The 15803-nt window shown below is 47.5% G+C and overlaps 1 protein-coding gene across 1 annotated transcript in view; it reads left to right on the plus strand.

Moving 5' to 3' along the window:
* Positions 1-15803, plus strand: part of LOC126530658 (uncharacterized) — a 50044-nt gene that overhangs the window by 28545 nt on the left and 5696 nt on the right. The gene's annotated exons all lie outside the window — the stretch shown is intronic.

Raw genomic sequence — 15803 nt, forward strand, 5'->3', positions numbered from 1 at the left:
GCCATTTCGCTTGCTCACCAGCAGATTATACAGAATTTTATTCGCTTATATTGGGAATTTCTGGCAAGATTTATTTTTAATTATCACCTTGCGTGGTCGGCCGTGTAGGCATGAGAGATGCTGGGGAAACTTGCAATAAGCATGGGGGTTATATTTGGGGAAATAAGACAGCAGTTTTAGACATCAAGTGCTTAATTTGGGTTCTCGTTGTCAGGGTACATGAAGAGACATTGAGCCAAAGTCTTGAACCGTTATCCCGGCACTCAAGACGAGAATAGAACGAGAACATGTAGGCAGCGTTCCCAGAAGGAAACGAGATCGTCCAGACAGCCAGACAAGACCGCATTACAAAGGCCATAACCTGCCCAAACAAGTAACAACAAATAGTGCTTGCGTGTTCTTCATAATATTTGTTCACAATATGACACAAGCTGTAACTTATAGCATGCTTACGTTTTATTTGTCATTTGCAATAGCCACGTTCAAGCTCCAGATACAGGGCACGATGCACTTTATTGTGGTCGTTTGGTGCTGAGTCGGATTTTACTGTTATCTTCTCAACGCCAGTGGTCCGTGACTTCCACGGCGCGTCCGGCGTGGCGGCAGCGTCGAGCGCGCCGCGGATGGCTGTTTGGCCGAGAGGAGACTTGCAACGAGGCTTTTCTGTGACCGGGAACTATCAGCGGCGAGAATTCGGAGTGGCGCCCTCTCGCGAGTGACGTGACGGCCAGGACGCCGCTCGCTCCCGCTCACTCGGCTGCCGCGCGCGCTTGTTTTCTTGGTGCGTGCTTGGGGTATTGGCGGATTGAGCCATACTTACAGAAGGTTATTTAGGATTATTTCTGTTGCCATACGTGGACCGCAGTTTCTTCTTCGAAACCGCGTGAGTCATGAAAATTTGCGACTTGGATATCACAAGCTATGTAGCGCTGAGGAGGTCTACTGGTCTTGCAATGCATGTATGCACCCTGTTTGTTCATAAAGTTTGCTTAAAAATAACGTCTGCAAGTTCAACACGCAATGTTATTTATGGTGCTCCTCTAAACACTTAACATTTCCTTACTACTTAAGTATGAGAGACAGCATTTTACATGGAAGAAATACCTTGATATTTGGTGTCAACATTATAAAACCGTGTTAGAAGGACACTGCCGAGCGAAGCTTTCATCATACTTCTTATCACTCTGGTGAGTTGTTTTAATCAAATGTGGCAACTGTATAAAGAGCTAAATGGAAGAGATAGGCGCGCATTTTGTGTGAAAAGGTTTGGTGCGACTTTCACCGTTCTCTGAAATAGGCACCCTGAAACGCATTGGCTGTTAACACGACGGCGCATTGTGTATAGTATATATATACTTTGCGAATACCATAACAGCAAGCATATGAAAGAAAATTTTGCGTTTAAGATCGCGAAGCAATGAAATGCAAGCAATGAAATGTGTCATAGTGACCCTCAGTATCTTTTATCGACGATATGGCACACCCCTCCAGCAACGAGGCGCGCATTGTTCGCGAAACCCAGCAGTTCATTACAACCTCGAATTTAAACCATGAACTAGCTCTTCACAGCTCCAATTACAATGCCTATAGCATAGTCGAGGCACTACAGCGCAGCTTAGGCTGCGTTGAAATGGAAAATGCAAACACATTCTGCTTCAACATGTCTCGATCCTGCGTTGTGACTGAAAACTATTTGCTTGGTAAGTGCATAAACGAAAACCTTGCGTATCCGCCTCTTAATAAAGACACCACAAGTCTCACACGACAATTTCACCTCCACTGGGGAACCATGATATCTTCAATATGTACAACACTACTAATGAATGGGCCTTTGGCTTCTTGCTGGATGCAGCGAACCATCCCAAAGGCATATTTCACTCAAATATTTGACCGGAGCAGCCTGTGTCAATTCTCCAAACAGATTCACCATGTCTGTTTCTCAAGCAAGAAGCACCAGTAAACTGCTCAAGTGAGTTGAACGTGTAGCACGGAAAGGGAATAACTATTGGTACATTCCTTTCTGTGTGCTGCGAACAGCTGTAAACCTCAATCAACTTTGCTTCAAGTTACCGCCACCCAAATTTAACCGGTGAGGAACGGCCTAATTTTGAGAACCAGTTAAAAACGCAAGTGGTGCTGGCCAAATCTAAACTGCAGAGGGAGTTAAGTGTTCGTGGTACTACCAAGGGTTCCTGCAAAGAAATAGAAAATTTTGATACTATACCATGAAGTATTCGTCGGGAGCAAACATGCTTTAGCGGGTTAAAATCAAGATAAATGTATAGAAGTCATTTATAGTCAGCGTTTAGTTGTGACGCGCATATTTAATTCAATTCAATTCAGCTTTATTCAACATCTGTCAGATGTTTGGAGCACGGACAAAAAGCCTGAAAAAGCTTGACTGGGTCTGTGCACTATAGCATGGCATACAGTGGCAACAATTCCATACAAAAGCACAGGAAAAAATCAACTTGCAGAAAATTGAAGAACTACAGAAAATACAAAACAATGAAAACAACAGGCAAATATATGCATAACGAAGATAATAAATGAATCATGAACCAATGCATGAATGTACAGAAACATCGAGGGAAATTCATTGGATCAGAAAACGAGAAAAAAAGTACGGAAAATACAAGTAGCGTTTCAACAAAAATGGAACAATGTAGAGTTATACATATATGTTAGGTACCTGATTGAAAGAGATAAATTCTAAATCCGTGCCATTTTTGGCCAACTCATTTAACAAGGTCGGTAACGTGTACTTTAACATTTGCTTACCGTAGGTCGTACGGCATCTATCAATTTTCCATGTTTCGGGATAGCGTGTGGTATGCAGGGGAATTTTTTTGAAACTTCGCTAGTGATTTCAGAAGGTTGTTTTTCATGCTTGTTTCCAGTTTATGTTGTCGAAGTAGCCTGAAATTGTATAGAGATTGTACGTTTACAAGCATAAGCTTGTTAAACATGTCCTGTGTGTGACTTAGGTAGGGAGAACAAGGCTTATTGCACGCTTCTGAAGTGATAGAAGTTTCGTTATATTTTCTTTAGTTGTTGTTCTCCAAACTAACGAACCATAGTTTAGCGTAGAAGAAAATAGAGCATTGTACCAAATATTGTTAATAGAAAGGGGGAACGTAAAGCAATGTCAACGCATGAGGCCGATTACTCTGGACAGTTTTTTTCGTTAGGTAATTGATGTGAGGTAATTATTGACGTTAGGTAATTATTGGATAAAATCATGCCAACGGTTTTGAAACTTTCTACAACTTCTATTTCGAAATCGTTTCGCAATAGTCGTGGGATTTTGCAGAACGTCTTTCGCAGATGAAATAAAACTCCTTTGGTTTTACTAATGTTTAGCTTCAATTTATTATTTGTAGCCCACAAGTGAATGCGTTGAAGTGCTTCATTTGCGTGATAAGATAAGCATGCGACATCCGAGCCGGTGAAAAATAGGCTAGTATCATCAGCGTACAATATATACTTGGCAATATGATCAAAGCTAACAATATCGTTAATGTAAAGAACAAAGAGAAAACGACCCAAAATGCTTCCCTGTGGAACACCTAAATTAACTGGTTTGACTAAAGGAGAGTGACCATTAATCATGTCGAAGTGTGACCGATTCTGTAGGTATAATGAAATGAGTGACAGAGCTTTTCCTCGAATGCCATAGTTCTCAATTTTTTTCACAAGTATGTAGTAATTAATATGATCGAATGCTTTTGTGAAATCTAGAAAGATACCAAGGACCAAGCTCTGACTTTCAAACATTTCAAGTATTATTTCTTTTTGCATGAGCAATGCCAGCTCTGTAGATTTATCTTTCCTGAAGCCGTACTGCGAGCCAGTTAGCAAGTTGTACCGATCAGTAAATGAAATTAAACGCGTTAAAATTATTTTTTTTAAGATCTTATGAGAAGACTGGTAGAATAGAACACATTTTTCGTAGATTGCTGTACTTTTTGCACGTTGCATTTTACGAGGAAATACCGCACATGAAAGACAATTGATAATTATATGCGTTAAGCAATGTGCGATCAGGTCAATAACGAATTTTACCGGTTTTATCTGCAGATCCATCTTATCTGTGGCTGTGCTGTTTTTTAAACTCGTGTACGTTGTAACAAATTCCGATTCAGATACTGGCTGCAGAAACATTGTGTGCTCCCAGCGCGGCTGCATTTAAGACGTGCTGTCACCTCCAGAATATGGTGGGAGGTTAGATGGGAGATGATGATGGGATATTGCACCATGGTGGCTATGGAATCTTAACTAGATACTTTTGTGCTGTGCTTTTGCGTCTATGCTTTTATTGTTCACGTGAAGAACCGCTGGAAAATGTAGATCCGCGCATGAAAAACCCGCAATGAGCTGGTCGAGCTCCCTCGGGTGGCACTATAGCGTTGCCTTCGAGAAATGTATTTTCGTCTAGGAAATAGGTTCCTTGATTTCATTTTCGCGAACGACGGTATCGTAAAATATATATTTGAGAGACCCGTCATATATATACAATCATTGGGAACGAGAGCGAACAAACGGAAACACTGCAGAACACTGCCCGAGCTGCAGCAGACGACAGGCGCGAATCCGTGCTGTGACGTCACGCTCGCAGCACTCGCAGCGCCCCTCTAGGTCGTTGTCGGGGCTAATTGCGTCCATATAAACCAGTGCATTGTGCTGTGGTAGTGTCTGCCGTTGCGAATATGCACTACACCCATTTTAAGATTGTGTCTAGTATGATCTCCAATCAATCTGCTTTTGCCGGTAGCCATTTCATACTTACGTCTATTCTCAATTAAACTAGAGCAAGCATTCTTATAGTCATGAGCTTAGTTAAATTGCACAGCAGTCTCAACAGTTAGCTGCGTAGAAGGCGGGTTCTTTTGGCCAATAAGATCTTTCTTTCATTGTGTTTCTGAAAATGGTGTAGGATGAATAATAGGTGAAACATATGATCACCTAAATCAGGTTGAAGGGTGATCAGATATCCTGAAATAAAATCTCGTAACCTTTGAACACAAAAATGAAAACGCGCTTTTAGCAGTAATTTCCAAAGAAAAATAGATTTATATCTTTGAGGGTTAGTGCAGCTCTTTGGCGCCCATACCTGCGGCAAGCTTCGGTGATGGCGTAAGCCAGGCAACGAGCAGAGCGGAAAATCAAAGCGAATGTGGACCGCCGAGGTGGCTGAAAGGCGCGAGGAGGAATGCGAAGAAGTGGGTCCATGGGAAGCGTCAGGCTGAAACCGGACGATGGTATTGCGAAAGCGTGTGAAGAAAAAAATTGACGACGCCTAAGCTTCCCTTTAAGAGCGGAACGCGATAGCATTCGAAGGCTCCTGACTGCTTCTCACGCTTCCCGGCAACTGCAGCGTATGTAACCGCAATGAGTGACAGTAAACTCTCGCGGCGAACGCTATGTACGAAGGCGGGCTTTCCTAAAGTCCCTTGATAATTTGAAAGCAGCGCCACTGTTTGAACTCTGCCGCTGCCGCGTGACCTCCTCACCCCTTGTGCGTCCCCCCCCCCCCCCCCCCCACGGCAACCAGTTCTGCCCCCGTTTTTCTTCACGACGATTGGTCTCCCTGCTGTCGTCCTTCGAAACGCGCGGCACTTGCGTTTTCCTTGTGTTTTTCTTTTGCGTTCGCGCCATTTTTCTCGTCAGCTCGGCTGGCTCGGCGCTTTATCTCAGCGTAATGAACCTTGTACGCTGTGTTTCCTGCTCTTTGTGCTAGCGCTATGCGATGCTGTTGCACATGTAACTGCAGCAAGAAGCCTGAAGATGGTTATGCCGTTTTTATGATACCACAAGGGAAGCGTGACGGCTTGCGCAGGAAGCAGTGGGTGCATAACCATTCGCCGAAAAAACTTTGTTTCAACAAAGAATAGCATTGTTTGCGAGGAGAAGCGTATTTCTTATGGCTCGTAGCAAAGCATCCTGTAATGCTGCATTTTTTTCATTGTTCCGGCCTTCTCACCAACGTTTTTGTTGCAGCAATTTGTACGTTGAATAAAAATGCGGTTGTCCTCAGTAGGCTTAATATTGTTACGTAGGAAGACACCGACGCAAAGCTATTTACAAGTATATTTACAAGGCAATACGCCGCAGTTGGCTAAGAGGCAACAGCCCGCGCTATCTTCCAAGCGTCGTCGTCGTCTTCTTACTGCTCGGCTCTTCGTCATTGGAAATACTATCCCGTAGCACTACCCCCGGCGGCAAAAGCGCTGTCGCGGAGCGACTAAAGGCCCGACTCTGAAGCAAAAGGCCGGACTCTGAAGCTGTGTAGTAGGTCTTGAGCCTACTGACGTGCATGACATCACTAGATGCCAGAGTAGATGACGAGTATGAGCTCACAGGAGCAATTTCGTACGTCATAGGCGTCACCTGGCGCAGCACGCGGTAGGGCCCTGTGTACCGCGAAAGGAGCTTTTCTGAAAGTCCGACGTGACGAGAGAGCGACCACAGGAGCACGAGTGCACCAGGCGAAAGCTGTACGTCACGATGGCGGGCGTTGTACTGACGCTGCTGCGTGGTTTGCGAGTTCGTCAGTCGAGCATGGGCAAGCTGGCGTGCATGGTCGGCGAGGGCGATGGCGTCGCGCGCATACTCGGTTGTTGAGGTCGCAGCAGGAGGAAGTACCGTGTCAAGGGGCAAGGTCGGTTCGCGACCGTAGAGTAGATAAAATGGAGAAAATCCGGCGGTGTCGTGCCGGGAAGAATTATAAGCAAATGTGACGTAAGGAAGGGCAACGTCCCAGTCGTGGTGGTCCTTCGAAACGTACTTGGACAGCATGTCGGTAAGAGTACGGCTTAACCGCTCTGTCAGGCCATTGGTTTGAGGATGGTATGAGGTAGTCAGCTTGTGTTGAATAGAGCAGGAAAGCACAATGTGGGCGATAACTTTCGAGAGGAAGTTACGACCATGGTCAGTGAGCAGCTGTCGCGGGGCGCCATGCACTAAGATAATGTCACGAAAGAGAAAGTCCGCGACGTCAGTGGCGCAACTGGTAGGGAGAGCCCGCGTGATAGCGTATCGGGTGGCGTAATCAGTTGCGACGGCTACCCATTTGTTCCCAGAGGATGACGTGAGAAAGGGACCGAGGAGGTCTAATTCAACACGAAAGAACGGTTCCACAGGGACGGTGATCGGCTGGAGATGACCGGAAGGTAGCACCTGAGGTGTTTTCCGACGCTGGCAGGGATCACAGGCAGCAACATAGCGTCGGACGGAGCGAGCAAGACCAGGCCAATAGAAGCGACGGCGGACGCGGTCTTACGTGCGGGTTACTCCAAGATGTCCTGCAGTGGGTGCGTCATGCATCTCAATGAGCAGAGTCTGTCGTAGATGTTTTGGCACGACAAGAAGAAGATCAGGGCCATCAGGGAGGAAGTTCCTTCGGTACAGAATGCCGTCCTGGAGGACATATCGGCGAACGGATGCGTCGGTGGGTGTAGAGCGCAGACGATCGATGAGTACTCGCAGCGATAGGTATCGGTACTGCTCATCGGCGATGTTAGCGAAGGCAGACACAGAGAAAATACCGTCGGCGGTACTACTGTCGGAGTCGTCAGGCTCGTCTACCGGGTAGCGAGACAGGCAGTCAGCGTTTTTGTGTAGTCGGCCAGATTTGTAGGTGACAGAGAACGAATATTCTTGGAGGCGTAAGGCCCAGCGACCAAGTCTTCCTGTAGGGTCTTTCAATGGGCATAACCAGCAAAGCGCGTGAGGGTCTCTGACAACGGAAAATGGTCGGCCATATAAGTAGGGGCGGAACTTCGCAACCGCCCAAACTAGGGCCAGACACTCACGCTCAGTGATGGAAAAGTTGCGCTGCGCGGGCGAGAGGAGCCTGCTGGCGTAAGCGATAACACGGTCGTGGCCACGCTGGCGTTGTGCCAGTACTGCGCCGTTATTAATGCGATGTTTAACAGCTGTTGTTTGGGCCAAAGGACGATCATTAAAGTAAACAATATCTTGGTAGGAAATGAGAACGCGGTAGAGCGCACGAGCGTGCTCGGACGGCATGTCGGGTGCGATCATTTTCTGTAAGTTGGCGATGGTACAAGTTGCCGACTGCGATGGTAGAGGAGGATCGGCTGAATTGTCGTCTACTGAAATCGATGCTACAGAGTGATCCTCGAATGAGCAAAGTTGGGCCAGAGACATCCCGCGTGGCAGCACTTGTGTCGTCAAGCCGAAATTGACCACTGGCAGGCAGACGCAATTCGCCGTGACAGATAAAACTGCATGAGGTACTGTGATCCCGTGTTTAAGGAGGACGTCTTGCATAGGAGCCGCGATGTAGTGACCGTCGGGGACTGGTCGGGATGACACGAAGTCAACGTAAGTCAGTGACGAAGGTGGCAAGCGAACGAAGTCGACGGAACTGAGGCGAGTAGGGTGTTCAGCGGGATCCAGGACAGGCAGGTCGCGGCGGAGAGTACTGGCGGAGCAATCGATGAGAGCAGAATGTGCGGAGAGGAAGTCTAAGCCGAGGATGATGTCGTGGGGACAGCGAGCGATGACTGTGAATAGCACGGTAGTGGAGCGATCGGCGAAGGAGACGCGGGCGGCACACATACCCATTACAGGGGCTGTTCCGCCATCGGCTACACGGACAACAGGCGTCGTGGCGGGCGTGATTATTTTTGTCAGCCGGTTACGAAGGTCAGCGCTTATTACCGACAAATGCGCCCCAGTGTCTATGAGAGCAGATACAGGAACACCGTCGACTTGCACGACAAGAAGGTTCAGATGAGTGGGCAACGTCAGGAGAGGATTGGGCGGCGTAGGGAGAAATGCAGCGTCACCTCGAGGCGCTGCATCGTCTAGTTTTCCGGCTGGCAGTGGCGTCCGAAGGGAGTCGGCGAATAGGAGCGACGGGGCTGGGGGGAGCGAGATTGTCGTCGTTGGGGCGAAGGCGAACGAGAATAGGGGCGGTTCAGCGCAGGAGAATTGGTGGCGGCATTATCTGAGCGGGCAGCATAGGGACGAGAAAGGCCACCTGGTGGGCGAGAGTAGGCAGTATATGTAGACTGGTTCGGGGAACTCCAGCGACTGCGACAGTGCCGAGAAATGTGCCCAATTCGATGGCAGAGAAAACAAATTGGCTTGTCGTCTGCAGTGTGCCATTCAGAGGGGTTGCGGAAAGGTGGTGGGTAAGAAGGTGCGGGACGGGGCGGAATCGAAGAAGCCGGGTGGGTATCAGGGCGATGGGCCGAGCAGATGATGTGAATACCCATGTTGGCGAACTCCTGGCGGACAACTGCCTGGATCAGGGAAACAGTGACTGCAGATGCATTGGAGGGGCTGGAGTCGAAGGCAACCGGATAGGCGGCCTCGATCGCACGCCGGACAATCCTGGTAACATCGCCAGTGTTCTTGGGACAAGGAGCGTCGGCACAGGAAAATGTCGCTGGGGTGTTGGGTAGACGGGCAAACTGTTGGTCGATACGTCGGCTTTTAGCGAGTTCCAGACGGCGGCACTCTTTCATAACGGCATCCACCGTCGCCACGTTGTTAAATACGAGCAAGTTGAAGGCATCATCGGCAATGCCTTTGAGGATGTGGGAGACCTTGTCGGACTCAGTCATGTGTGCGTCAACTTTGCGGCACAGAGCCAAGACGTCCTGAATGTCAGTGACGTAGGGCTCCGTTAACGTCTGCACACGACCGGAAAGCGCTTTCTGCACGGCAAGTTCGTGACCGTAGGGGTTGCCGAACCAGTCTCGGAGCTTTTGCTTAAGCGAATCCCAACTGGTGAGCTCATCTTCGTGCGTCCGATACCAAACTCGAGGTGTGCCACCGAGGTAAAAGACTACGTTGGCAAGCATGATAGTAGGGTACCACCGGTTATTGCGGCTGACGTGTTCGTACAGGCTGATCCAGTCTTCGACGTCTTCCCCATCTTTTGCCGAGAATACGCCAGGATCACGGGGGGCGGGGAGAGTGATGTAGGTCGTCGAAGTGGCAGCAGGTGTCGGAGCCGGCGGTGTTGAGTTGTCGTCGCCGGGAGCCATGAAGGAAGGCTCGACGTACCGTCCACTGCGAAGCTGCGTGACGAGGTACAGGGTACGTCCACCTCCACCAGATATGTTACGTGGGAAGACACCGACGAAAAGGTATTTACAAGTGTATTTACAAGCCATTACGCCGCAGTTGGCTAAGAGGCAACAGCCCGCGCTAGCTTCCAATCGTCGTCGTCGTCTTCTTACTGCTCGGCTCTTCGTCATTGGAAATACTATCCCGTAGCAATATTTTGCAGTGGCTCCATCCCCTCGCGCGTCGCCAACAGTTGTTATTCACTCGGAAACGCAGCACTATAGATTCGCCTTTGCACATTTAGTGAAAATTGAAATAGCGGCTTGTAGAGGAGCTATTCTAGCTTACGTCGTACTGCGCGACACTCAGATACAATGAATGCAAGCCCTGAAAGAATTAGTGGCAAGTATATCCGTGGTTTGCAGGTGATGAGCACTAGCTAGCCCACATTGCATTTCTTTAAAATTTTAAGGCGAAAGCTTTTAGATCTTTGTTTCAAGGTCGCGTTGTGAACAGAAAATTTCACGTGACCCAAGGAAGGCCAGAGGTGACCCAAAGCATGTCCACCCCAGTATAAGATAATGATTAGCCCAGGTAATTATTGATTCATTAGTGATTTAATTAGGGTCGATTAGAGTGTCTTAGGAAGATTAAGGTGGCTTAGAGTGTATTAGGCGAATTATGGTGGAGTAAGGTGAACCAGTGTTGATGACGTATTAAGAACGATAAGAGTGGATTAAGATGGATTAGGGTGCATAAACAAGCATTAGGGAAGATTAAGGTGGATGAAGGAGGATTAATGTCGTTTAGGGTGAATTAGGGTTGATCAAGTAGGAATAAGACAGATTATGATGGATTCGGATAGATTAAGGTGGATTAGGGTTGATGGAGGTGAGTTAGGGTGTACTAAAGTGGATAGGGGTGTATTAAGCATGATTAAGGTGTATTAAGGTACATGAACAAGGGTTAAGGAGGATTAGAGTGGATTAAGGTGGATGAAAGAGGAATAAAGTTGTAAGGCCCACTGTAATAAACCGTATTCCACACTAATCATCCGTCCATCTTAATCGGGCCTCATCTTTCCGAATGTACCTTAATCCACCCTGATCCTCCTTAATGTACCTTAATTCTCCTTAATCCACCCTAATCCTCCTTAATGCACCCTAATCCTCTTTATTCCTCCTTCATTCACTTTAATCCAACCTCGTCCACCATAATCCTCCTTAATTCATTCTAATCAACCTTCATCCACCCTAACCCTCCTTCATCAACCTTAATCCTCCTTAATCCACCATACTCCTTCTTCATTCACGTTAATCAAACCTAATCCACCATAATTTTCTCTAATGCACCTTAATCCACCTTCATTAACTCTAATCCACTTTCATCAACTTTAATCCACCCTAATTCTCTTTAATACACCTTAATCCTACTCAATACACCTTAATTCATTTTAATTCAATCACTAATAAACCATTACTTAACTTTGCTATTAAGTAATCATCTCTTATACACGGCTGCACATGCTTTCATTTGCTTCCGGCATTCCTTCGTTCACGTGATATTTTCTGTGGCTCACAACGCCAGGGAGACAAACGCGCGCTTTGTCGACGCAGCCGAATATGCGAACGGCCAAAGATACACCGCCGTAGTCAGAGACGCAGAGTCAAAAATCAGAACCACATGCAGTGTATGCACCAAACACTCGGAAATACCGGAGGAAGTAGCGATTGCGCTGGCCCTCACAGAACAGGAATGCGAAGTCATACTAAGTGACTCGCAAACGGTAGTAAAGAATTATGCCAAAGGTCGAATTTCCAAGGAAGCCCTGTCCATTCTGGCCAAAGCGGGCAGATCCAAAACTGCGAGCTCGAGGATCATATGGTTCCCCGCGCACGTCACCACGGAAGGCGACGCGTTCCCGAACCTAAACGAGACGGCGCACCGGACGGCGCGAGACATGACCCGCCGCACCGAACAGGGCAACGCCTCTCGCACGATAGCGAACGCTTCTCGAGCAGAACGGACAGGCACCAGTGCATATTTGAACGCCAAAAGGATATACCCACCGCCGAGTCCCAAATTGAACAGGAGGCAGGCCGTCGCCTGGCGACAACTCCAGACAAACACGTCCCCTAATCCATTCCGTCTCAAACGTATCTTCCCAGATAAGCATCAGGACGACACGTGCAAATTGTGCCAGGAAGGACCAGCAACACTCAAACACATGCTGTGGGAGTGCATTGTAGTTATAGGAGGGATATTAGTTACTCCGGAGACCCTGTCGTCGAGGTGGGCCGCCGCTCTGCGCAGCTCAGACCTCGGAATCCAGATGTGGGCAGTCCAGCAAGCCCGTGAGGCGGCGTTGAGGCAGCGCCTTGACGTTCCTCCGTGGGAGACCTGAGCCCGGGTAGCGTTGAACCTTGCCGGACGTACAAGAAAGTTGTATCCATCCATCCATCCATCACAACGCGACCTTGAAACAGGGATCTAACGCTTTAGCTTATAAGCCCCACACAAAGGGATATGCTACAAGCGATTCTAGCTCAGACGAAGTAAAGCATCTCATCATATGGCAGAAAAACTGTCTGGAGTATAGAACTCGCACCAAAGCTGCTTTTACATCAGTATGTCCAGTTCATACGGCATTAAGAAAAAGTGAACCTCCTCATAAGTGTTGCCTGTAGCGTTATCGATGCAGTTTCAGCATTTCTCAAAATTTTCAACACCACTGGGGTGCGCAACTGGCCCAATATAACACGCCTCCCTGGAATGCTGCGGTTCGTCCGCGGGAGCCCTGGAGAAAAAGCGTGCCGTGCGCAGCCGGTGGGCGAGGAGAATCGAGGAGTAAAGCGCTGCAAGGAGGAGAGTGTCGCTACTTTCAAATTATCAAGGGGTTGTAGGTTTTCCGGTCGAAACGCGGCCTCTTGCAGGGGCTGCGATCGAAATCTTTCAACGAAAAGCGCGCGCTGCTCTGTGGACTGCATAGTGGGCTGAGACATTTGCGCGCCGGCGTGCTCAAATGGCTGACGCCGTCTCCGGTCTTTTCATTGTAAAAACGCTGGAAAAGGGGTTTGTTTGAGTTTTGGCGTAACAAAATTGTTTTCTGTTATGTGCATATTAGAATGCGAAAGCTATCGTGTCTGTAGGTTGCGTGCAAGTCGTAATTTACAATTTTTCCACGCATTTTATCTTGACTAATACTATTAGTTCAGTCAATTCCTTGCGTCACATGAACGGCCTCAGTATGCGCGGTCTGAAAATCATATTTTGTCGGTGCGACGTCTGACGCCGAGCGGTGGACGCCGACGCGGTCTGCTGGATTTTCTGCGACACGGACTCTTTAACTCTCGCGTTAAAACTTGGCGCTGAGACGATGACTACGAGATGGCGCCAGAGTAGAGTGGTTCTTCTGGGAGGTCTGCTGATAACGGTTGTCGTGAATCGCACCCACGCGTCACCCACGCCTTGCCTGTCGTGACTCTTCCAATTAGCGAGGCAGTCGCGCCACACTTCGCTTCCTTTGCAACGTGCGGCACGAGACAAATTGTCCGTGCCAGTCAATATTTCGGGAAATGAAAACACGTATAGAGGTGCACTAAAATTTAGGATTAAGAGTATCGCAAACGTCAGCGACTTTTGTTTATTTATTTGTGTCCGTGGACACAAATAAATAACATGGAAAGTGCATGTGTTAACAACTTTACGTATGCAAATAATCTAACTATGCTTTGCCAATCTTTAGAACTAGCTTCTCATAAAGAAATCGTGATAGTGTATCAGGCAGCTTAGTTTGCCGAATTATTTGGGCTTTTCTCTTGCAAAATGTTGGACTAATTCCACATTAAATGTTGTGATAATCGGTCCCGTCGCTCTATTTTTTCATGCATTCGCCGTTGAGAATGGCTAGCCGTGCCTTTTAACGCATGCTGCCCTCTACCCAGTTTAATAAATGCAGAATAATTTCAAGGGCAGCATAATTTTTTTTATGCCTCACATAAAATAACTGACTTCATTCGAAGCGCTCATGCATCGGCATGCTTCAGTGGCACTGAAAGAGAAAGTATCGATTTAATTCTGTTATTCGCCATATAAATAATTTTGACGCTGCTTTCATGCATACACCGTTATCGTGCATCTCCGATGGCGAGTGCCGAGATGGTGAAATGATCTATTTGGCACTTTCAGACAAAGGAGCTTTCAAGTAGAGCGATATTTTGCTCTCCTCGATCAACAATCTCCCTTTGCTTGTCCAACGTGCAGCAATATTACACAAACGAAACGAAAGCATGTGGAGCCTACACTTCCGGTTGTATCATGATCCAGCTACTCCACCAGGCACTTGTGCCAACGTTACTAGAACCAACTCAGTTTCACAGCTTCGCTTAAAACATGGGCCGCGTGGAGGTCGTCATAACTTGCGTTGCGATCGCATCGCGTTACCGGCAGCGCTTTTGGTTGCGGGCTTCTCGCTGCGGCTGCGTCCCGTGCACTTGTTTTGTTGATGTGCATTTGTTCTGCCCTGCAGAAGTTCGTTTGGAGATGTGAGTATTCGTAGCTCGCGCTGGTCTGCGGAAGTGTGAAACCTGGCTTGTGTCAAGCAGGCAGTATGTCGACGTGCTCTATTTACTCCAGGTTGAAAAAGCAGCTACAAGCCGTCAGCTAACCGCCTCCTTTATTGGGCAGGTATTCTTTGACGGGTACTACAATTCCGTCACGCGAAAGCTGTATGCCTTGTACCTGCACGAAAATGTGTAATTTACGAAGACGTTTAGTCGTTGTAGTAATATAAAAATTGTTGCTGATTGGTAGCTTTATAAGCGATCAGGAATAATTTCAAGAAAAAGATAAATAGAACAGGCCACAGAGAATAAACGTAGTGATTATAAACCTGCATAGAATATGCATGGGGAAGCATATAGTATGGGTGGGCCAAAAGAAATTTGGGGCTGGGCCAACTTCAAATTCGGGAGGGGGCCAACTTGAAATTTCTAAGAGAGCTAAATTGAAATGCGCGGTTGGGCCAACAGGCAATTTGGGGGTGGGCAAACTTGGAAATGCGCCAGCGTAAAGGCCAACTTGGAATTTCTGGGTGGGCCAACTTGAAATTGGGAGGTGGGCTGATCGAAATTTGAGGTTGGGCTAACACAAATATGGGGTCAGTAATCGCGCAATATGACTGTGAATTTCTTCAAGGAAAGGGACAACACATATAAGACGCAAAGTAGCTCTCCATTTTCAGATGGCACAGGAAAGAACAACTTATAAAGCTTTTTTGTACTATCCGGTAGTTTTTTTTAGCTTCGTCCATCGTTGGCTATTTCTGCTTTTATCCTCCTCGCGCATAATTGATTATGAATGGCTTTATCCAGCAGGCACAATCACACTTGTGGGACTAGCTTCGCAGTGTAGCATAATCGTTGAAACCGAAGCGTACACATCGCTCTTAGGATTTGTATTGCGTTTCCGTAGCTATCACTTATAGTGAGAACCGCAAACTCTAATTACTAAGGGAGTATATCTTTTCAGTGTAGTAATAAATCGACCTAGACCAGTGAACGTGTGTGCATTACCAAGCTGCCACGCCACTACAGCAGCAACCGACGGAACAACACGACTGGACCGCAGGGCGGTTAGTTGTCGCGACCACCGCGTGGGCCCCATGCTTGCACTGGCCAATAGGCGTAGCGGCGAAACTTAGTTGCTCGAAGCAACGTTGCTTATATCCGGATCCTAGCGTCATACGCCGCAGAATG

The sequence above is a fragment of the Dermacentor andersoni genome, chromosome 4 (assembly GCF_023375885.2).
Source record: "Dermacentor andersoni chromosome 4, qqDerAnde1_hic_scaffold, whole genome shotgun sequence".
NCBI lineage: Eukaryota > Metazoa > Arthropoda > Arachnida > Ixodida > Ixodidae > Dermacentor > Dermacentor andersoni.